Source organism: Pelodiscus sinensis, chromosome 25, assembly GCF_052426305.1.
Source record: "Pelodiscus sinensis isolate ZL-2025 chromosome 25, ASM5242630v1, whole genome shotgun sequence".
NCBI classification, from domain to species: Eukaryota; Metazoa; Chordata; order Testudines; family Trionychidae; genus Pelodiscus; species Pelodiscus sinensis.
Genome location: NC_143076.1, coordinates 846,870 through 867,198, shown reverse-complemented (window position 1 = coordinate 867,198; position 20,329 = coordinate 846,870). Strand labels below are relative to the sequence as shown.

Here is a 20,329-nt window from a genome sequence, read left to right as displayed (position 1 = left end):
GATCTGAGTGCTGAAAGCCCAGGTATTCAAAGTCAGAATGAAGGGGCACATCTTGGTCTAGAAGTGACAGCCAGAGGGAGGCAGGGAGGCAGCTATAACAGAGCAGGGTCTGTCTGGAGACAAAGCGGAGGACGAGAGGCAGAGACTTCAGAGCGGTGGATGGGGACAGCTAGTTATTTGATCTGGCAAATGAACAGAAAATCCCCAGGCCCTGAGCATGGTGCGGGCAAGGCCCATTGAGCAGTTTGGGTTTGGGTGGTGGAGAAACTGGGAAGCTCGATGAGTGGATGAGTGGATAAGGTCCCCTGGCTGAGCTGTGCCACCTGCCGTGAGTGAGACTCAAACTGTCCCTTGTGCCCTTTTATGTATCTATTGCGCTTTCAGCTTCTTTCCTCAGGCACGTCCATCCACCAAGGGATCTTTTATTTTCCTTTGTGCCGCTCAGCCGCAGACACAGCAGAAGGGTTTTCCTGCAGCCACCGGCCCCAGCCCCTCTCTCCAGAGAACTGCAGCCCCTCGGGCCAGGCAGCTGCTCCCAGCATTCAGGAGGTACCAGGCCGAGAAGAAACCGTCTGACACGGTGCTACCAGGGAGGGGCCTCACTGCTAGTCACTGTTCCTGTTCCAGGAGCGGAACGAGTTTTGTCCTGGGCACCAATATTGAGGGCGTGTGCCCCTGTGTGTGTGTGAGCCCCCATGGCTGTGATAGTTTTTACACATGAAGGGAAATGCCCCCCTTGAACACCCCACACCTCCCACACACACGGCACTTCTTCTGAACTGCTGCCTCTCTGGGAGGTGGATGAACTGCAGGTGTGGGAGGAGTTCCCTGGCTAAAAGTCAGGCAGGCAAAGTCCAGCCTGTAACACCCAGAAGAGGGGATTTGCCTGTCTGGGGAGGGTGGGAACAGACCAGCACTTGGGAGCTTGGCTGCCAGCTGCTTAGCACATCTGGACACAGAAGAATCCCAAGACTTGGTTCTGCCAGGCTCCAGTTTCCCCTCTTCTGTTTCTTTTCAGCTCTCTGCAAACTGCCTCCCAGCTGTGGGTGAGGCTGAGTGTGTGTGAAACCAGCTGCACTTTGGATGATTTTGTTAATTGTTTAAAAAGCCTCAGGCACCTCTTCTGCCTGGGGAGGTGTCTGGAATAGACGCCTAGTGTGACATCACCCTGGGGTTTTACCCCTTTAACCTCACCCAGAGACTCCTGAGAAGTCTGTCTCCTGTGTCCAACTCTGCCTCAGGCCAAGTGTTCGCATGTTTCATAGATAAGTAAACTCCTCCTCCCTTTTCCCTGCCAATCCTTCCCGAGTGAGCTCTACCCCTCTGTCCAATATTCCAGTAAAGTGTATTAACCCACCAAGTCCCAGTGATACCAACTTCTTCCTGCTCATTACCCATAGTTCCCGTGTGTCTACACCAGCATCTAAGACACAGATTCGATTTTGCTTCCCAGTGGTCCCGTGTCCCTCCTTTATCTCTGCGGTTACAGCCCCTGCTCCCTCCCATTTCTGGCCCATCTCCCAGGTGTCCATGTTGTTCACTTACCTGTGGGCTTTGGGCACCTGCCCCCATCAAACCTAGTTTAAAGCCTCCTCACTAGGTTAGCCAGTCTGCACCCAAATACTCTTCCCTTCCTCAACAGGTGAACCCCAACCCTGCTGAGCAGCCCTCCCTGCAACAGCATCCCATGGGCAAGGAAGCCAAAGCCCCCTGCCCACGGAGCTGTAGCTTTCTGTGCCCAGGGGGCCAGACACCACCTGGGCTCGATGGCTGGAGGGAAGTGGGGAACGGCTGCACTTTGGGAGTCAAAAGTGTTGTCTGGAAACATAAAGAGCCATTTTAAAGAGACTTTGGAGGAGGGCACCATGGCTTAGCTGGCTAAAGCGCCAGCCTCATAAACAGGAGATCCTGGGTTCAAGTCCCAGTGGTGCCTTGCTGTAACCTTTGCTCACATTTTCCTAGGTCCTTCTGGGACACAGAAGAGGCCTCCCCTGGCCACCCATGAAACTGCTGCTTCAGGAAAAGGCTGATGTGGGAGGAGTGTTGGGAAGAAGGAAACCACAAGCCTGGAGCAGGTGCAGAGGCTGCTGTGACTGGCACTGGCAAGGCAGGGCTCTGACTGCAATTGCTGGGACAGGAGAGCCAGCACCACACACCCTTGTGATTCTCTGGGGGTGTCAGCACCTAGAGAGCCTGAGGGTGCAACCTCTTCACCTCCTGCAGCCATGGAGAGTCAGGGTCTGTGGGTGTCAGGAGGAGCTTCTCACCTGGGGTGGGGGGGGTGGGGGGAGAAACCTCTTGGGGCTTGTGGTTTCCTTCTTCCAAACACCCCTCCCTGATCAGCCTTTTCCTGAACCAGCAGTTCCATGGGTGGCCAGGGGAGGCCTCTTCTGTGTCCCAGAAGGGCATAAGTAAATGTGAGTAAAGGCTGCAACAAGGCAACTCCAGAAATTGAACCCAGGATACCCTGTTTATTACACAAAGCTTCAGCCTGCCAAGCCACGGTGCCCTACTCAGACCCACTTGTAAACTGTTCTATGTACGGTCCCAGATAACACCATTACCTCACAAAGTTCGGCCATTCCCCATTTCCCTCCTGCCTTCCCACCCTGGCAGTGTCTGGCTCCCTGGGCACAGAAGGCGACAGCTCAGTGGGCGGAGGCTCTAACATGCACATCTCCTCTCGGACTGTAGGTTTTGAAGTTCTGCAGGGTTGTGGGAGGAAGAAATGCAGCGAACTTTTATTATTAGGCTTGTAAACCCCTTGGTCTCAGGGTCTAGGTTGGAGTCCCCAGGTGGGGGCCCTGCCTCCTTCAGTTTGGTCCCTTCCTGAGGGCACAAAATAGACATCAGAGAATTCCTTTGCCCCGCAGCAATCTCTGTTGGCCAAAGGGTTAGCAACCGAATATTTGCCCAAGTTTAAGTGCAGTAGCAGAAAAGATTTTTAAGTGTGTTTCTGTGGTGTAGTGGTTATCACATTTGCCTAACACGCAAAAGGTCCCTGGTTCAAAGCCAGGCAGAAACACAGGGTCTTCTCTTATTGCGGTTCCCCTGGGTGCCCACAAGGCAGTTCCAGGGCCTGCCACCTGGTGCAGGGTTTGGCAGCATGTGTGTGGCTTTCAGGAGCTTGTGGGAGGCAGGTTAGGCTGAGAAAGGAGAACGTGGAGGGGGGCCCTGAGACTTCTCAGTGGTGCCTTGGCTGACACCAGGTCATTGCGGCCACACAGTCCAGGGCCCACCCTGGAAGTGCCACAACTGTGGCTGTTCACCTTCGGGGCAGTGTGGCTGTCACCTTTGGTGCAAGTGGACACAAAGCCACATAATGTCCCGCCTCATGCTCAGACCCCAGCCACCCCATACCCCTCGCTTTCTTCTCACCCAGCACCCCCAGCTTGCTTTGTTCCTGCTCCCCCACCCTGCTCCTTCATCCAGGTCCTTCTGCACCCTTTATCCTGGTCACACATGGCTCCTTGGCACTTCTCAAGCCAGGCCCTGCAAGGAGCCACCAGGCAGGAACCAGCCCTTGGAGCTCGGCTTGCACCGGATCTGGAAGTTTCCCACCACATCTCACCTGGGAAGAGGTGACTTGTTCTCCTTCCTTCTGACCTTACGTCTCCATTCCCTTCAAAGGTCTCTGCTGCCTCGGGAAAAGATTTTTATGTGTTAGGCTCCTCAGGGCGCTGCCTCTCTGCCACTGGGCTGGGAGCGGGAGACCCCACAGTCTCTACACTTGGGCTGAGAAGTCTCACGGGGACTCGTCTGTTGATGGGTTAGTCAGCCCGATGGCCAGCCAGATCCATTCCGTAGCACTGTCCGAGAAGGAGCGTTACAAGTGCCCAGTGTCCATTGGTATTTTCTGGGGCTCTGTGTAGGGGATTGGTCTTGACCATCTTCTCCACGGGAAATGCCTCTTCTTTGGAACAGCAGCTCCCAGGAGTTCATGGAACTTTTTCTTCTCAGCTTGGGAAAGGGACGACTCAGGGGGATTGGGAAAGATATTTGTGCTGTGAAAACAGCAGGGCCCCCAGGGAAACTGGTAAATAATCCCAGTGCCCAGGCCTGATGTTACCTACCCCCACACAATTCACACGGCTAACCTGGCTTCCAGAGCACAGGGGGAGTCTGTGGGCTCATTGCTGGGCTGTGGGGTGAAGCAGGAAACCAGCCTCCTCCTGTGGGGCCTGTGAGTGTTGCTGAATCTGGGCCCCTGCACCTGGGGAACGGCAAACAAAAGGTCTGGGGGCCACACAGAGACCCCACTGGGCTGAGCAGGAAGTGGCTGGGACTTCGCTTTGTCTTTGCCTGTGGGCTTGTCTGTCTGCAGCCTGGAAACCTCCTGGCTCCTCAGACCACTGGTCTGGATGGAGCGCTACAGACGTCGGAATAATGGAATTGCTGTGTAGATGCTCCCATTGTTATTGCAGTGTAATGGCCGTTATGCCCAAGGAATGCTGCTGTGTAGATGCAGCCTAAGAGAAATGCTTTCATGAGCATGTGGGAGGAGCAAGGGCTCCTACAATGTCAGGCGAAATGGGGAAATGAGGTCACCTCTCTAGACATAAAAGAGATGATATAAGAAAAGAGGATGTGTCAGGAGTGGGATTTGAACCCACGTCTCCATTTGAAGAGCAGAACACCCAACTAAGGGAAAGACAGGTCCTTGAGTCTGGCACCTTAGACCACTCGGCCATCCTGACATCTATGCAGCTACCTCCAATGGCAGTTTTCTTACATGTGTGAGTTGCTCGGGGAGGCGGCGGGAGCCTCTCTTTCCCCACCTAACAGCCGCTCTGCAGCCCAGCTGGGTTTATCCCCACTCACCCTCATCTACCGTTGTAGGGTGTTTTGCAGGGAGCTGACAAGAAAGAGAAGAGGAGAAAACTCTGGCCGGCAGAACTGAGGCCTGGGATTCTCCTGTGCCAGGGAGTCTGTGTCAGTGCCTGGGGATCCTGAGCTGGGTGGCTCCTGGGCTTGTTAGCTCCATACCAGGGGTGTCTCTTCTGCAGGGCGATGCTTGTTCCCGGGGCTAACGCTTATCTCTGGGACACACTTTGTGCAGGGACCGTTGGTCTTTGTGCCACAGCACGTGTCTGGGACGTGGGAGTGAGGAACCTGCCTCAAATAGACACGTATCCGCCCCCAGCAGTGTTCTGCTTGAGACCCCAGAGCCCTGGCTTTGACTGGTGCCTGGCACGTGGGGAATTAGACCTAGGGGGAGATTTCTAGAGTCCCACAACAGCTGCTGCTCATATGCAGATGTGCACATCTGTCTGGTGTTACTGGGCACCCGGCCTGCTTCCTGTCCCTGCCAACCTGGGCAAAGCGGCATCACTGGCTCAGGGGTTCCTCTCCTCAGTGCACTGCAGACAAAGCCCTTGTGTGTTAAAGGGCCTCAGGGAGCCCAGAGCAGAGGGAGCTGGGAATCTAGTCCCAGTGATCCCCTCAACACACACAGACAGTCCCAGCCCCAAGCACCCCCACATCCCTAATCCTGTGCCCTGACTTCTCTACCCTTCCACATCTTCACCCCTGTCCTGAGCCCCACCCCCAACACACAATCCCCAGATCCCTGCCTTGAGCCTCTCACACTCCACTCCACACTTTAATTTCTGACAGGTACTGTCCTATCACAACCCCTCCCCCCACTTCCTGCCTTGAGCCTCCCCCTCCCTCCTGCCCAGCCCAAGGGGTGGTGCCCAATAGAACAGTCCCTGTAAGAAATGTGTCACTTTCACCCCTGGGAGCAGCTCAGCCAGGCAAAGGGGCTGCCTGGGGCAGGACATTAGCCCTGGAGGGCAGGGGTGGGTGTGGCAGTGACATCACAAGGGCCTTTCGCAGCCCCTCATCTTATTGGCTAAAGGAGGTTGGGAGGTGATGACCTCACAGAGACTCCATGACAATGACCAGGTGGGACAGGCTGCAGGGCAGAGGAAACCTCAGAGACTTTGCTGCAGGGAGTCTCAGAGCCCCCCCATGGCTTTGCTGCAGGGAGTCTCCTTCTGGAGATCTGCCCTTGAGGCCAGAGAGAGAATGAGGGTCCCAAGCACGAGTGTGAGGAGGAGCCTCGTTGGAGCCTTTTCCTTTCCCTCGACTAGCTGAACTAGAAGACAGACGTTCCTGTGGAGAAGGGAAGAGCCTCCAAGAGGGGCCCTGTTGCTATAGCAGGGGAATTAGCTCAAGTAGTCGAGCGCTTGCTTGGCATGTAAGAGGCAGTGGGATCAATACCCATGTTCTCCACTGATGGGAAAAATTCTTCTCCCAAGGAACTTTTGCAGCACCTAAGCTCATTGTGGGTGGGCAGGAAACTGGGGGCAGAGCTGGGCTCTAACTCACTAGGGTGCGTCCCATAGCTCAGAATAAGCGATGCAATTGGGTAGCTTATTTCAAGTCAATTTTGAAATAGCTTATTTTGTATTTTGGCGCTGGCTACACAGCACTTGTTTCCAAATAAATCACAATTCCGATCCCTCACTCCGCACTCCTCGCGCCATGAGGTTCACAGGGACATCGGAACAGCGAGCCCGTTATGGTTTGAAATAAGGGCCTTGCTCTTAAGATGTGTCTGTGTGATATGAGCATCATGTCCTAAACCTCCGACCTTGCCGGCCCACAGGTGTCAGTCTCACAAGTGGCCCTTTCAGAGAGAAGCCTTAGGCAGCCGCAGGGACGTTATAGCGGCGAGGAGTCCTGTGGCATCTTATAGACTAACTGAAGTGTAGGAGCATAAGCTTTCGTGGGCAAAGACCCACTTCGTCAGATGCATGTAGTGGAAATATCCAGAGGCAGGTATAAATATGCAGGCCAGAATGAGGCTGGAGATGACGAGGTGGATCCAATCAAGGAGGATGAGGCCCACTTCTAGCAGCTGATCTGGAGGTGTGAATTCCAAGAGAGGAGAAGCTGCCTTTCTAGTTAGCGAGCCATTCACAGTCTTTGTTTGATCCAGAGTTGATTGTGTCAAACTTGAAGATGAAGTGTAGCTCAGCAGTTCCTCTTTGAAGTCGGGTCCTGAAGTTTTTTGCTGCAGGGACGTTACAGGCTCTGGAACAAGGTAGTTGAGGTAGCAGACTCTTTCAGGGGTAGGGGAATGGAGCGCTCGGTTAGCATGCGAGAGGCAGTGGGATCAATGCCCACATTCTCCAACTGTAGCTTTCTTCTCATCTCTTATTTTCACTGTCAGGGGCTCAGTGGCCCCCTTCCTCTTCCTACCTGCTCTCCCAAAAGAGGCAGACCTGGCTCCCCTTTCTCTTCCCCCAGCAATGGCCATGCTGCAAAGCAGAGAGTGGTGATACCAGGCTCTGTGGTGCAATGGAAAGCATGTTGGACTTTTAAACTACAGCAATTCATGTGAGCCCAGCTAACCATTCAAAGGCTGTGGGTTCAAGTCCCACGAGTGTCACTTTACCTGCTTTCTCATTTCCAGGGCGCAGCTTTTACAGACCAGGGAATCCTTAGGGTGAAACCGGGGTAGGTTTGAGTCCAGACAGTTCCAGCAGACCCCAGTGAGGGTGGAGGGAAGGGCTGGTTCTTGGGGTTGGGTTTGGGGGTCGTTCTGAATGGCTGCAGGTGCCGTTAGATCGTTTTCTCCCTCCCTGTCTCCTACTAGTGCTGAGCAACACTCAGGCTATGTCTACACTGCACTGTTCTTCTGCAAAAAGCTACGCAAATTTCAAAACTTTCTAGCACCCTGCTCTGCACCTTGTGAACACTCCACCTCTTGTTCTCATGGAAGCGACTCACCCGAGCTGCCAGCTCCTCATTTCCTCACCAGCCTCTTGAGATTTGTAGCTCAAAGCTGGAGCTGCTGTGGCAGGAGGTGAAGCTACAGAAGCTGACAGGGGACAATCAGTGGGCGGAGGGTTATTTTTTCTCCTCCCTGGGCTGTTGTGGCTAGAACTGAGGAGAAGAAAATCCTCTTCCCTTCTCCTCAGAAGATGGAAATTGCAGTTGGTTCTCTCTCGGGTTCTACTAAAGCTGGACCCCAGGACTAGACTTTTTCTTTCTAAAACCCTGGTGAAAGCTGAGGGTGAACTGTTTGCAAACTGAGAATGTGAGATAAAGAAGGGCTTCACCCAGCAAGGGGCTTGAACCCTTCCCACAGACACAGCAGGCCAGGGGGCTGTGCACCTGCAATGGCCCCTTCCTACTTGGCTTCCCACAAAGCTGGGGTGAAAAATTGCTAGACCCCAGCCCTCCCGGGCTAAGCCATGGCAGAGGTAGCAGGATTCACTCCCATCTTCTGCCCGTGCCCTGGTACTGAGGGGCCGGCCCCTTTCCTGCTGCCCCAATTCTTATTCCCACAATGCACTTTGTGCAGGGGCCATTGGTCTTTGTGCCAAGGTGCGTGGCTGGGAGCCAGGACTCAAGACCCTTCCCCCAATCCTCCCTCTGACCCGCTCACACTGTCTGGCTTCCTCCAGCACAGGCTGAGCTCAGGGGCCAGGTGGGTGACCTTCCTTGCAGCTGTGAGGGCATCAGGCCCTTCCTGCCCACCTGCTAAGTCTGGAGATGGAGCTCCAGGGGGCCTCAGACACCCAGCAAGAGGAACAAAACTCTCTTTGTTGAACCTTAGTGCATAGAAGCAGAAGCACCAGCACCTTGTAACAACCAGCAGAGTCTTAGTAGGTCCCACTGAGATTTGAACTCAGATTGCAGGATTCAGAGTCCTGAGTGCTGCCCCTTACACTATAGGACCTGTGGTGTGAAAGTGCAGTGGGCACCTCTGACTCTCAGCTCTCAGGCTGGCCCCTGCTCTCCTGGCTCCCTCCAGCTGCTTCATCTCCCAGGACTCCCTGTCCTGCCCCAGCTCTGCTGCTTTCAGGGCAAAGTCCTTGTTAAAACCAGTCACACTCTGGGGGTCAGTGAGGGTCCCTCCCACCTGAGATGTGTGTCACACAAAAGCCTCGTTTCCTGCTCCGTTCCCAACACTGGATGCAAACACATGGTTGCTCTGGGGGTGTAGCAAGTGCCCCCTTAAAAAGCTCATCAATTGAAATGAAACTTTTACATCTCCAGCTGTGTCACACTTTGGATTTCTATTGAACAGGGATTCTTCAAATGACCACAAACCCCTAACATGCTCTAGTGCCAATGCACATAAACCAGACAAACCCGTCCCTCAGCTGGAACCAATTCAAACCGGCTCTGTGTGTGTGTCTGGTTTCTGTTTCCATCCATTCCACAAGGGTGTGATCTGATCTGGATGCCCATTGGCTTGTCCTTACTCTCCTTTGGCCGTGTCCTGCAGAAGAACAAGGACCACGTCCAGCTGGGGATGAATGGCCACAATCGATCTTACAGCGTTTGATTTAGCAAGTCCAACTAAGACTCACTAAATCAAACCCAGAGGCCACCCCCACCAGCTTCCAGCACTTCTGCTCTTTGCCCCCTTCGGCTTCCTGCTGTGGGGACATGGCCAACTCCAGCTACGTAGGGAGGGATGGCAGGAATAGCAGACACATTGGCCAGGCACCACTGGGGGCTGCCTCCCTCACCTCCCCGATACCCAGCAGCTGCTTGGCCAGCTTAGTCATGGGGCTGCTCTCTGGGACTTCTCTCCCAGCTCCTCCACCTGTTGCCATTGCCCATCCCAAGGGAGGGGGGATGAGAGTCACTCTCCACGGTTGCAGGAGCTGCAGAGGTTGCACTTTTGGGAAAGGCTTTATTTTTCGAAAGATCAGCGTCTAGACTGGCGCTTTTCTCCGACAAAAAGAGTGGCAGCCATTTTTATGCTAATGAAGCGCGGGAGATTTAAATCCCCGCTTCATTAGCAATTGCAATACATCTAATTTACATCCCTTTTCTGAAAAAGGGATGTAGTCTAGACATAGCCAAGAAGTTTTACAGTAAAGCGTGGTAAGAAAGGGCTTCTTGCATAAGAGCTACGCTCTTTTCTAACAGGTGTGAGTCCTCTTGCTCAAGAGCTCTTGCATAAGAGAGCAGTGTGGTCATGGGACAGGTGTTTCTTGTGCAAGAAAGCTCTATGGCTAAAATGGCCATCAGAGCTTTCTTGAACAAGAGAGCGTCCACACTGCCATGGATGCTGTTGCCCAAAAACACATCTCGCACATGGCAGGGAAGATGTGTTCTTGCATAAGAACCCTTGCGCAAGATACCACCAGTGCAGACATAGCCAAAGGGACCTTCAGAGATTAAGTCCAGCCCCCTGCCTCACAGCAGGACAAAGCACCATCCAGATTGATGTCTCTCCAAAATATGAAGCTACCAGGAGTGGGGTTTGAACCCACACAGACAAACATCTATTGGAGCTTAAGTCCAACGCCTTAACCACTCGGCCATCTTGGTGGTACTTGGAATGCTGGAAGGGTGAAAGTTCTCTCTCCAAACAGACCAGGGACTCACTCTCAGAGCATCTGTCCATCCCATCTCTGTGCTAGGACTTCCCACCACCAGGGCAAGAGAGTCGCCCCCTCCCCCCAGTGAGGAGGGAAGAAGGAAAACCAAACAAGACAAAGCTCAGCGTCCCCAGGGATTCCGAGGGACAAAGGCCTGGTGGGGAAAATACCCCCCCCCCCCCTTCGCCCAGGCTGCGTCTAGATTGGCATGATTTTCCGGAAATGCTTTTAACGGAAAAGTTTTCCGTTAAAAGCATTTTCGGAACAGAACATCTAGATTGGCACGGACGCTTGCCACAAAAGCACTTTTTGCAGAAAAGCGTCCGTGCCAATCTAGACGCGCTTTTCCGCAAAAAAAGCCCCGATCGCCATTTTTGCAAATCTGAGCTGTTTACACTGGCCCTCTTGCACAAAAGTTTTGCGCAAAAGGGACTTTTGCCTGAATGGGAGCAGCATAGTATTTCCGCAAGAAGCACTGATTTCTTACAGTAGGAAGTCAGTGCTTTTGTGGAAATTCAAGCGGCCAGTGTAGACAGCTGGCAAGTTTTTCTGGAAAAGCGTCTGATTTTCTGGAAAAACTGACCAATGTAAACGCAACCCCGCAGGGGTATTAGCTCAAATGGCAATGTGTTCAGTTAGTATGTGAGAGGTAGAGGGATCAATGCTGGGAGAAATCCTTGTTTGTCTTTTTACTGGCAGAGCCAGCCAGGGGGCTAAGTAGCTGCAGTAGCCCCACAAATTCCTAGTTGCTGTCCCCAAAAGCCAGCCACGCTGGGGCAGAGAGCTGCTGGTCACCAGCCCTCCTGGGCCAGGCAGTGGCAGGAGCACTGGAGAGAGGTTGCAGGTGGGGCAGAATTAGCTGCATTGGAAAAGTGCTGCAGTGAGAGGTAGCAAGGGAGAGGTAGCAGGATTCACTCCCATCTTCTTCCACTACTTGCTGGTGCTGAGGGGTTGTCTCCTTTCCTGCTGCCCCAACTCTTATTCCCACAATGCACTTTGTGCAGGGGCCGTTGGTCTTTGTTCCAAGGCGTGTAGCTGGGAGCCAGGACTCAGGACCCTTCCTAAAATATATGAATTCCCCTCCCCCCACCGACCCTCTGTTCCACTCACACTGTCTGGGTGTCGCCCACATGCTGAGCTCAGGGGCCAGGTGGGTGACTTGTCTTGCAGCTGTGACGGCATCAGACCCCTCCCACCTGCCTGCTCAGTCTGGAGACCAAGCTCCAGTGGCCTCAGACACCCAGCAGGAGGAACAAAATTGTCTCCACTGTCCCTAAGGACAAGGAAGCCAAAGTACATGAAGCGCGAGGACCTTGCAGTAACCAGCCCAGCCAGTCCCACTGAGACTTGAATTCATCTTGGAGGATTCAGAGTCCCGAGTGCTGCCCCTTGCACCATGGCACCTACAGCTGACAGCCCACGGGGGCACCTGGGCCTCTCAACTCTCAGGCTGGCCTCTTCTCCTGGCTTCCCTCCAGCCCCTTCATCTCCCAGGACTCTCTGTCCTGCCCCAGCTCTGCTGCTTTCAAGGCAAATCCCTTGTTAGCACCAGTCACACTCTGGGGTCTGTGAGGGTCCCTTCCACCTGAGAGGTATGTTACAAAAAAGTCTCTTGTTCCCTGCCCAGTTCCCAACACTGGATGCAGGTGTCTACTTTCACAAGGGTGTAGTTCCGTGGTAGAGAGTTTGACAGCAGATCAAGTGGTCCTGGGTTCAACTCCAAGTGCCCCCTTGGAAAAAGTTCTACTAGCGATATTTTCATTTCCAGGTCCATCATACTCTGGCTTTACATTGCTTGAGGTTCTTGACATTAATGAGAACCCTTAATGCAGAGCTATTCAACTTTGGAAGCCACAGGGTTATGCCACAAGAAACACTTCCTGTTGGCCTGGCTGGAACATGGCACCACATGAGCATGTTGTTAACACCCATGTGCCCCTGTGGTCCTGAGGAGCACTAGAGATGTCAGGCAGCTCTGTCCTCCCAGCCTGGGGCTGTCTGTCTGGGCCATGCACTCACACACACTGGCCCCTTTCTAGGGCAGGGCTCCTGCTGTTCCTTGGTTTACTCAGCCTGGGAGTTGGGCTTTTCCCAAGCAGCAGGAGCTGTGTTTACCTGGGGAGCCACAATAAGAGCAGAACCCCCTCACCCCTGTTTCTGCTTGGCTTTGAACCTGGAGGCTTTTGCATATTAAGCAAACATGATAACCACTACCCCACAGAAACATGGGACAGAGACATGCTTGTCAGTTTTTCTCTGTACATAAAGTTGGACAAATATTCTGTAACTAATTCTTTGCCCAAGGCAGAGCAAGAGCAGGGAACAAGACCCCCCCCCCTGTTTCCCCTCCCCAATACTTCTCTAGACCCTTTGCTCCCAACACAGGGAAGGGGGGGAGGGGCTGTGCACCTTGGGAGGAGTGACCCACTTCATATCCCCAGCATTTCTGCCCTTCATGGATGGACCTTTGGGGGCAGGCCCAGATGCTCCATTCTCTCAACTCCTATCACACACGGGAGCAGGGCAGCCCCCAGGGGTAGGGCTGAGCCATTGGGTGCTGGGCAAGGGGCAGAGGCTGCAGGAGCTGAGCATTTCCCTAGAGCTCAGGGACCCACAACGAGGCACCAGGCCCCCTGTCTCTCTCGGAAAGGTGCAGAAAGGGATTGACTGGGGGCAGGGAGAGTGGCGCAGGAGTTGTGCAGTTTGTTGCCTGGTCAGGGGTGTGGTCAAAACACAGGCCTTGCTGTGAGCAGGATTTGAACATGTGCAGGGAAACCCTATTGAATTTCAAGGCCAATGCCTTAACCACTCGGCCATCACAGCTGTGAGCTCAGCAATGCCCCAGGGCCAGGGAAACTGGTAACTAATCCCAGTGCCCAGGCCTGACGGCACCTCCCCCACCGAATTCACACAGCAAACCTGGCTCCCCGAGCACAGAGGGAGCTTGGGGGGGCTCATTGCTGGGCCGTGGGGTGAAGCATCAAACCAGCCCCCTCCTGCAGGGCCTGTGAGTATTGCTGTCCCTGCTGTACAGACAGGGCCATGGAGACAGGGAGAGGTTCACTGAATGGGCCAAGATCACCCAGCGAGTTAGAGCCCAGCTCTGCCCCCAGCTCCCTGCCCCACCCACCGACGTGCTGACTCCCTGGCTGCCATGAGGCTCTTTGCATTGGCCTCTTTTGTTTTCTTTTCTGCTGTGAGACATTGGGACAGTTGGCCAGGGCGTCCCGCAGTTGCCATCTCCCTCTGTGCAGGGGCTGTCCAGAGCCCCGACTAGCAAACGCTGACACTGCTGTTAGGTCCAGACCAGAGGGGAGTGTTTAAGGGTTATTTCGGAAGAAGGGTTTTCTCCCCAAATAACTGCATCTAAACAGTGTTTTTTATTTCATAATAAAGTATTTTGAAACAGCACCCGGACACGATTATGCAAATGTAGCGCGGGATATTTAAATCCCGGTTTCATTTACAATTTTGAATGTCTCCATTTGCATCCCTCTCCTGAAGGAACTGCAAGTGTCGATATGTCCTGGGTGTTGCAACCTCCCAGCACTCACCTGATGTTCCCTCCCCGCTGCCTGAAGCCGTTTGGGAGTCCTCCTGCCTCCCCTGGAGCTGCAGGTCATCAGCGTTGTCATCCTAAAGCTGCAGCCGCTGCTTCCCAGGTGTCTCCATCCCAGACTCCACAACTCTCCCTGGAGACAGGGGCTCCCCACACCCCGGGATTCAGTCCAGTTCCTCACAGTATGCACAGTGCTGCCGTGCTTCCCCAGAGCTTCCCCTCCCCCCCCCCTCTGGAGTCTCTGCCTCTCATGGGCCTTCTCATCCTCAGGCTCCTCTTTGTTTCCATACAGACCCTGCTACAGCCACCTCCATCTGGCTGTCACTCCTGGGCCTTCTAGAGCAGAATGTGCCCCTTCATTCAGACTTTGGATACCTGGGCTTTAAGCAACCAGATCTGCACCCAACACCAGCACTTGCTAGTGAGGGGTCTGAACAGTTTCTGTAGAGAAGGAGACAGCAACTGCCCATCACCCTTGCCAACTACTTCAGAGAGCAGAGGAACTCTTTGTCAGTGAAAGGAAACTGTCACCCCAGCTGGGACTTGAACCCACAACACCTGACTCAGGAGGCCAGTGCCTTGTCCATTAGGCCCATGCAGCACACAGAAAAAGTTGCCAGGGAAAGAAATTCACCCTTCTAAATGACCCTTCTTCAACTTTTAGCTCCTGATTAAGCCCCTGTGAAGAAGCCAGATACACAGGAAGGGCTGATCACACCCCTCTGAAAATCAGCTTTCCATGGGTATCTGTAGCTGGCTCCAAGTCATGGGCCCTGACGTCTCGTCTCCCTCCCGAAACCAGGGAAGTGTCTCCCACCACTGCAACCTCCTGAGGCTCTATGTCCGTGTCTGTACAGCAGGACAGCAACACTCACAGGCCCCAATATGTCCCCCTGAGCAGCCTCTGATGTTCCCTGTGTGAGCCCCAGAACCAGCCCTGAGTGAGGGGGGCAGAGGGGGAGCAGCTCACACATGCCAAGGGGCTGGCCAGGGGCAGGACATGAGCCCTGAGAGGCAGCAGTGACATCATAAGGGCCTTGTGCAGCACCTCAGCTCATTGGCTGGGAGGCAGTGACCTCACAGAGGGACCCTGGCAACAGCCAGGTGGGACAGGCTGCAGGGCTGGGGCATCTCAGAGACCCCCATGGCCTGGCTGCCTGGAATCTCCTTTGTGAGGTTTCCCCTGAGTCTCAGTCCTGGCTGAAGCCTGGCTACAGAGAGAGGAGGCCAATGCAAACAGCCCCATGGCAGCGAGGGAGTCAGTACGTGGGTGGGTGGAGCAGGGAGCTGGGGGCAGAGCTGGGCTCTAACTCACTAGGGGTGCATCCCATAGCTCAAAATTATCAATGCGCCTATTTTGAAATAGCTTATTTTGTAATTTGGGGCTGGCTACACAGCACTTACTTCGAAATAAATCACAAGTGGCCCTTTCCGAAAGAAGCCTTGGGCATCTGCAGGAACCTTGTGGGCTCTGGAACAATGTGCGTGGGGCAGGAGAGCTTTCATTTTGTCCCAGCAGGGGAATTAGCTCAAGTGGTAGAGCGCTCGCTTAGCATGCGAGAGGCAGTGGGATCGATGCCCACACTCTCCAACTGCAGCTCAGTTCTTTCTTATCCCTTACTTTAAGGGTCAGGGGCTCAGTGGCCCCCACCCTTTTCCTACCTGCTCTCCCAAAACAGACAGACTTGGCTCCCCCTTTCTTTCCCCCCAGCAATTGCCATGCTGCAAAGCAGAGAGTGGAGATTTCAAACTCCACCAGCCAGCAGGCTCTGTGGTGCAATAGAAAGCATGTTGGACTTCTAAGCTGTAGTGGTTAACATGAGCACAGCAAGACATTCAAAGGCTGTGGGTTCAAGTCCCACCAGAGTCACTTCAGCTGCTTTCTCATTTCCAGGGCACCTTTTACAGACCAGGCAATCCTTAGGCTGACACAGGGGTGGGCTTGAGTCCAGGCAGTTCCCAGCAGACCCCAGTGAGGGTGGAGGAAAGGGCTGGTTCTTGGGGCTGGGCTGAGGGTGGTTCTGAAAGGCTGCAGGTGCTGTTAGACCATTTTGTCCCTCCCTGTCTCCTACCAGTGCTGAGCAACACTCAGGCTCTGTCTACACTGCACGACTCTTCTGGGAAAACCTACGCAAATTTCAAAACCCAATTTGTGTATCTTTTTCTTCTGCTTTTTTTGGAAGAAGCTTTTCTGACATTTGGCCTGTGGACACTGGGCAAGTCACACAAGGGAGGCAGCAGGCAGAACCTGCCCAATACACCAGCCTCCCAGGGCAGGGGAGGCCAAGTCACAAGCCTCCAGCAGCTGCCTGGCCTGATTCATCTCCCTTCCCCAGGCTGGCAGCAAGTGGCATTCTCAGCTGATGTCACTCCCCTGTCACATGGGTGTTGGGCTCATGAACAGGCTGGTCAGCAGCAGCTGCACTTACCTGGGCACCCAGGGGAGCAGCAATAAGAGCAGAACCTGTCTTTCAACCAGGGACCTTTTGCATGTTAGGCAACATCGAAAATTACTACACCACAGAACCACAGAAACACACTTTGGCGGAACTTGGCTGACTGTTCTGTTATTCAGTCCTTCCAACACCCTGCTCTGCAGGGGAGGGGAATGCACCTTGTGAACACTCCACCTCTTGTTCTCAGGGAAGTGACTTACCTGAGCTGCCAGCTCCTCATTTCCTCACCAGTCCCTTGAGATTTGTAGCTCAAAGCTGGAGCTGCTGTGGAAGGAGGTGAAGCTACAGAAGCTGACTGGGGACAATCAGCGGGCAGAGGGTTATTTTTTCTCCTCCCTTGGCTGATGTGGCTAGAACTGAGGAGGAGAAAATCCTCTTCCCTTCTCCTCAGAAGATGGAAATTGCAGTTGGCTCTCTCTCTGGTTCTACTAAAGCTGGATCCCAGGACTAGACTTTTTCTTTCTAAAGCCCTAATGAAAACTGAGCCAATTGCTTGCAGACTGAGAATGTGAGTTAAAGAAGGGCATTGCCCAGCATGGGGCTTGAACCCATGAACCTGAGATTAAGAGTCTCATGCTCTACCAACTGAGCTAGCCAGGCTGTGTGCAAAAAGTTTCCTAATATCCCATCTCAGCGTAACAGGAGCCAAGTGTTCTCCACTGCCTGACTTAAGGCTCTTTCTTGCCCCTAATGTGGGCTTCTGGTCTGTGGAGAGGTTTGAGCTCAAACCCCACTCCCAACACACCCACTTCTTTCCCCACAAGGAACGGCCCCATTTCCATCTCTCCAGGGACAGGAGAAGGGCTCTGGCCTGTTCTCTGCAAAATGCTCAGCCTGTTTCATTTTCTGCAGGAACGAGTGGGATCCATGCGCCCTGTTCCCCAGTGACAAGTGTGTGTCCTCTTCCCCCTTTCCACAGTCACAGCAGTCCAGGGAGTTGTGCACCTGCAGTGGCCCCTTCCTACGTGGCCGGGAAGAAAGCAGCTTGGACTGACGGGCGAGTCTCACTTGCTGATCAGACTCCCAGGGCCTGAGCTCTGGGGCCAGCCCGGGGCAGGAGGGAGAGGGGGTGTGAAGAAATTCCAGGGGAGGGGGAAGAGGTGACCCAGCCCTCCCCACATCAATTTTTTTTCTTTTTTGCTAAAACAAGTTTTGCTTCTATTTTTGGGGGGGGGGGCGGCATGAGGGTTTTCAAAAATCAAAAAGGGGGGGAGTGATGCTGAAAAGTTTGGGAACCACTGCAAGGGGACAACCCAGCAGGGACTCAAAGTGAGTGCTCCAGGTGAGGTTTGAACTCACAACCTCAGCATGTCTCCTACAAGTACTGCCTTATAAGTACTGTGCGCTGACCCATTGCGCCACTGGAGCAGATATTTGCAGTGCTTCTTCAAAGTCCTTAAATTGAAAAAGTCAAGACGCACAAAGTGGAATTGAAATTTCTGCCTGTGCCCTTGTTCTTTCTTTTCACAGGCAGAGCCAGGGGGCTCCGCACATCCAGAGACCCCTCCCTCTTCCTCTCTGGTCTCTGAAATAACCCACCCTAGTGGGGCACAAAGCTGCTGGAGGCCAGAGCACTAGAGATGAGTTGCACGTGGGTTAGTGCTCCCTTTGCACCTGAGAGGTAGCAGGATTCACTCCCATCTTCTTCCACCTGCTCAATGGGGCTATGGGGTTGGCCCCTTTCCTGCTGCCCCAACTCTTATTCCCACAATGCACTTTGTGGAGGGACCGATGGTCATGGTCAAGGCATGTGGCTGGGAGCCAGGACCCTTCCCAAAGTATACAACTCCCCCACCCCCATTCTGCTCACACTCTCTGGCTGCCTCCAGCATGGGCTGAGCTCAGGGGTCAGATGGGCGACCTGCCCTGACACTGTGATGGCATCAGGCACCTGACCACAAGTCTGCTCACGAAGCTCTAATGGGCCTCAGACAAGCAAAACCCCCCTTAGTGAACCTCAGGGCAAGGAAGCCGAAAAGCCTGGAGCACAAGGACCTCCCAGCAACCACCCCAGCCCGTCCCACTGAGATTTGAACTCAGATTGGAGGATTCAGAGTCATTAGTGCTGCCCCTTACACCTGGGACCTAGACAGAAGGCCTGGGGTAGACACCTGGGACACTCAGCTCTCAGACTGGCCTCTGCTCTCCTGGCTTCCCTCCAGCTGCTTCATCTCTCAGGACTCTCTGGCTACGTCTACACGGCACATTTATTTTGGAATAAGCTCTTCTGGAACAGTTTATTTGAAAATAGCACATCTGCACTGCAGGGAAACCTCAAAATGAGTCCAAGGAGGCTTCCCTAATGTAGAGTGTTACCTTGATTTAGAGCCCCAGGGGGAATAACTTAGAATGGCCCTGGGGAGGGGATATTTTGAAATAGCAGAAGTGGAGCATGTACACGCACCTCATTTTGAAATAGCTATTTCAGAATAGGCATTTTTCTGCGTACAGTGAGGTCTACAGAAGTTGGAATCAGCCTTCCGTTATTTCAGAGTTATTTCAAACTAACGGAATTGCTGTGTAGACTCTTGCATTGTTATTTGGAATAACGGCCATTGTTCCAAAAGAACTTTTCCGTGTGGACAGAACCTCTGTCCTGCCCCAGTTCTGCTGCTTTCAGGAAAACTCCTTGTTAGGACCAGTCACAATCTAGGGTCAGTGAGGGTCCATCCCAGCTGAGATGTGTTACACAAAAGTCTCTTGTTCACTACCCACTTCTCAATACTGGCTGTAGACACTGTTCTCATGTGGGGGTGTAGCTCAGTGGCAGAGTGTTGACTGCAGATCAAGCGGTCCTTGGTTCAAACCCAAGTGCCCCCTGTGAGAGTGTTGATTCAATGAAGACATTCACCTGTCTTGGATTTCCATTGTATGTGAACTGTTTAAATCTGTGGTCACCAACAGGTTGATGGCAAGGCCGTGAGCAGTGGCTTGCAAGGTGTCCTGTCTGCCCTGCCCCCATTTCCCTCCCACCCCCAAGAAGCTCCACTACTTCCCTCCAGTGACAATGGAGGCAGTGTGGGCTTCCTGGGGATGGGCAGAAGTCCTGCAGCTCAGTGCCACTGGGGGAGATTCCAGAAGTGCCCTGGGTGTAGTGCAGGGGGGAGCACGGGCACAGGAGGGGGAGTCAGCCCTGCAGGGGGTGCACTGGGGGGTTGGCCCCAGGCGGGCAGGTGCTGGTTTCCCTGGGGGGAGAATCCTGGGAGAGGCAGGGACTCGCTGGCTCCCCAGCTGCAGAGCTCTGCCCCCCCCCCCCCCACATGTATCAGTGTCGATGAAATAGCAGGAATAAACCGGACCATTTATTCATAGCTAGGAACACGTGATTTTAGTGGCATGTTTGGCAGAATTTAAAAATAAACTGTCAGAGTGTGTCAGTGGGGGCTGGGGACAGCAAGTGACGGACAGGAGGAGCATAGAGGGGGCGGGGCTTTGAGGAAGGGGCGGGGCGGTGGATCTTCGCCTGTTCGGGGTGGGGAGGCGGCAAAACCTCCCCACGTTGCCCCGCAGCGATGTATCTGCCCCGCCCCCATCTGACACGTCACCTGCTGCGCCCGCCCACTTCACCTCAGCGCCTCCGAGTCCTCCTGCCCCTCCCCCCGCGCGGCGCTGACCGGAAGCCGAACCAGGCGCGCGGCGAGTAACGGCCCCAACGGCTCCTTCAGAATTCCCGCCACAGAGTCAGACGCCCAGGCGGGCGGGGCAGGGAGCGGCGGGCGGGACGCACTGAAAACCCGGCCGGCGCGCGGCAGAAGAAGAAGGGGGGGGGAGGGGCCGGAACGCGCGTGCGCAGCGGGTCAGTGACTCCGGTTTGGGATCCGCGCCCGGGCTTAGCTCTAACCCGGAGCTGCCTGGCCCCGCCCCCGCCTCGCGCGATTGGGCGCCCGGGCCGGGCGGCAGCAGCGAAGGCAGGGGGTGGGGCCGGTACCGCGTGTCACGACGCGGGGGGTTCCGCACGT

General features: G+C 54.2%; 1 protein-coding gene and 9 non-coding genes across 10 annotated transcripts in view; 3 read left to right on the top strand and 7 right to left on the bottom strand.

The window, feature by feature from the left end:
• The window catches only part of LOC142826104 (uncharacterized), a 284,204-nt gene that overhangs the window by 198,702 nt on the left and 65,173 nt on the right, over window positions 1–20,329 (bottom strand).
• TRNAM-CAU (transfer RNA methionine (anticodon CAU)) lies at window positions 1,860–1,933 on the top strand. Its single transcript has one exon. It is a non-coding gene; the product is annotated as a tRNA-Met (tRNA).
• Window positions 2,953–3,025, top strand: TRNAV-AAC (transfer RNA valine (anticodon AAC)). The gene has a single exon. It is a non-coding gene; the product is annotated as a tRNA-Val (tRNA).
• TRNAL-CAA (transfer RNA leucine (anticodon CAA)) lies at window positions 4,589–4,697 on the bottom strand. Its single transcript has 2 exons — window positions 4,660–4,697; window positions 4,589–4,626 (listed from the first exon to the last, which is right to left on the bottom strand). It is a non-coding gene; the product is annotated as a tRNA-Leu (tRNA).
• TRNAQ-CUG (transfer RNA glutamine (anticodon CUG)) lies at window positions 8,624–8,695 on the bottom strand. Its single transcript has one exon. It is a non-coding gene; the product is annotated as a tRNA-Gln (tRNA).
• TRNAL-UAA (transfer RNA leucine (anticodon UAA)) lies at window positions 10,223–10,305 on the bottom strand. The gene has a single exon. It is a non-coding gene; the product is annotated as a tRNA-Leu (tRNA).
• On the bottom strand, window positions 13,097–13,178 carry TRNAS-UGA (transfer RNA serine (anticodon UGA)). The gene has a single exon. It is a non-coding gene; the product is annotated as a tRNA-Ser (tRNA).
• TRNAR-UCU (transfer RNA arginine (anticodon UCU)) lies at window positions 15,680–15,784 on the top strand. The gene is made up of 2 exons: window positions 15,680–15,716; window positions 15,749–15,784. It is a non-coding gene; the product is annotated as a tRNA-Arg (tRNA).
• TRNAK-CUU (transfer RNA lysine (anticodon CUU)) lies at window positions 16,898–16,970 on the bottom strand. Its single transcript has one exon. It is a non-coding gene; the product is annotated as a tRNA-Lys (tRNA).
• Window positions 17,645–17,738, bottom strand: TRNAI-UAU (transfer RNA isoleucine (anticodon UAU)). Its single transcript has 2 exons — window positions 17,701–17,738; window positions 17,645–17,680 (listed from the first exon to the last, which is right to left on the bottom strand). It is a non-coding gene; the product is annotated as a tRNA-Ile (tRNA).